Source organism: Palaemon carinicauda, chromosome 3 (genome assembly GCF_036898095.1).
Source record: "Palaemon carinicauda isolate YSFRI2023 chromosome 3, ASM3689809v2, whole genome shotgun sequence".
Lineage (NCBI taxonomy): Eukaryota > Metazoa > Arthropoda > Malacostraca > Decapoda > Palaemonidae > Palaemon > Palaemon carinicauda.
Window position 1 is genome coordinate 127,989,994 of NC_090727.1, and position 2,500 is coordinate 127,992,493.

The 2,500-nt window shown below is 35.2% G+C and overlaps 1 long non-coding RNA gene across 1 annotated transcript in view; it reads left to right on the plus strand.

The window, feature by feature from the left end:
* The first annotated feature begins 2,297 nt into the window (after positions 1-2,297).
* Positions 2,298-2,500, plus strand: part of LOC137637871 (uncharacterized) — a 19,449-nt gene continuing 19,246 nt past the window's right edge. The window contains exon 1 of the long non-coding RNA XR_011043817.1: positions 2,298-2,412. This is a non-coding gene — a long non-coding RNA (uncharacterized lncRNA). The remainder of the gene's footprint in view (positions 2,413-2,500) is intronic.

The window sequence follows — 2,500 nt, forward strand, 5'->3', positions numbered from 1 at the left end:
CACAATAGTGTTCTTCTATTCAAATTCATGCACTTCAATAATTACCCAATCTTCATCAATTCTTCATCATTTAAGAGTTTTTTATGCTTATGTGCTCTGAATATTACGAAACGTTGAAAACGTTTAGTTTTCCATTAAATGATCGCCAACAAGTATGCAAATGAGTTTTTCAGCTCGAATTTCTTTAAATCAACATTTTCCATTAATTGAAAACTGGCTGACATTGGTATTTTTGAAATTCGACTCCCTCGAAAAGGACGATTTTGACATTCGAAATTGGTATAATTCTGGGAGAGAGAGAGAGAGAGAGAGAGAGAGAGAGAGAGAGAGAGAGAGACACGTCTGGTCATTTCCGTATTTGTAGATTTTCATAATACAATTTTTATATCCGTGTTCTTTTGATAAAAGTTTTCTTTCAAGAGTCATTAGTCAAAAATTATTTATAGATTTTGTCGTCAAAAATTTCCTAACAAGATCATTCCAGTTTTTGAAAATCTAAGGAGTTTTCAATGTAAATTTGCCTCTTGATGGATAAATATATAAAATATGTAATTGCAACTTTGAATGCTGAAAGGATCATTAATTTTTCATAAGTACTTCAAAGAAAGAGAGTGATGTTAATTGAATATTTTTGGTTACATTGCGGTTTATTATTTAAAATGACAAAGTTAATAAGGTCTAAAGTTCTTTATAACATTAAGTATATCTCTCACCAGAATAATGTTAAGAATCTATGAACTTATTTTAGTTTTCTTAATGTATAAGGAAGAAACCATTTAATGAAATACAATTGTAATCATGTTAGATTTGTGGAAAAGTTGCTGTTAGCTAAAAAGTTTCAACTCTGTACCATGGTCTTCCACTGTCTTCCTTGAGGGTACACTGAGACACACTATTCTACTTGACTCCTTATGCATTTTCCTCATTGGGCTATTTTCCTTGTTGAAGCCATTGGGGTAATAGAAATATAGATATTTCACATTGAAAATTTGTTGAAGAAAGATAATTGTTTGCCACTGATGTCGATTTTAACCCCTCAAATCCACCCGAGGACCCCCCCCCCTACACACAAATCTACCACTCACAGATACCCCTCAACCCCACCCCACATCTACTACAAATGGCTCCCTCTCATACACACATATAACACTCATAGCCACCCTCCTCCATTCCTCCCTTAAAGTAGAAAAATATATAAATGGAAGGAGATTCCAATTTGCATATAAAAGAGGGACGATTTAATGGGTGGTATTTACGGTTGCTGGAAAGGAGACCAAAATATTTTTTTGAATAAGAGGCATTTTGTTAAAGAGGGAGATTTTCAAGAAAATCCGAACCATTTTGATTCCCTCCCCTCAGTGACACGGGTTTTTATCACTTGATAATTATGCAGGGGAAATGCTTAGTATTTAAATGTTGAAACCAGCCCCCTTCTCTTTTAGTCTATCTGTGTAAATATTTCAACCTTTTTTCAAAGATATATTTATAGAAAAAAATTTATATTGCATTGCATTTCTTAATTATTTCCAGCTTCGTTTAAAAAATGTTTTTTTTAGAAAATATGCTTCATCAGAAGAACAAAACAAAATGTATTGAATTTAAGGATATTTATTGAGAATAAAGGGAATTTTCTTATGCTTTAAACTATAGTGTTCCATGGACGTTATATATTTGGTCTCCGATGCCTTTCACAATGACACAGATTTTAATTTGCACGGTACATTCAATCTTTGATATGGGTTGTGGTGCCCGAAGTGGTAACGTCCCTGACTGGTGAACGCTAGACTGGAGTTCGAGGCCCGCTCAAACTCGTTAGTATCTTTGGTTCGTTGCAACTTCACCATTCTTGTGAGCTAAGGATGAGGTATTTTGGGAAGCCTATATGTCTACCTGCTGAGTCATCAGCAGCCATTGCCTGGCCCTCCTTGGTCCTAGTTCGGGTGAAGAGGGCCCTTGGGCGCTGATCATATGTATATTTGATCAGTCTCTGGGGCATTGTCCCGCTCGATAGAGCAATGTCACTGTCCCTTGTCTCTGCCATTCATGAGTGGCCTTTAAACCTTTAATACACATTGTATCAGCCTGCCTCTCTCTCTCTCTCTCTCTCTCTCTCTCTCTCTCTCTCTCTCTCTGTGGTAGTGTAGTTCATTTGTAAAGCTTCATACTGTATTTTATTTCTAGTTCATTATAAAACCAAGTTATCTGCTACATTTATATTGTTACCTTTGTCAACTCCAATTTCTAGTCTCGAATAAGTGTTGTATCTAAATGTCCTTAATGGGAAATTTCTCTTTCTTGACAGGTCTTGTTCCGTCTACGCAAAGGACATTAAGAGACGATAGAAGAAATGAAAGTGGTTATCGGCTGTTCCTCTCAGACCCAATGATGAAAAACGAAGCAAATGACTTGGAGGTATGGAGAAAATTATTATTTTGTTGTTGTTGTTGTTGTTGTTGTTATTATTGTTATCATTATTATTGTTATTATTCTTTGTTTGCAT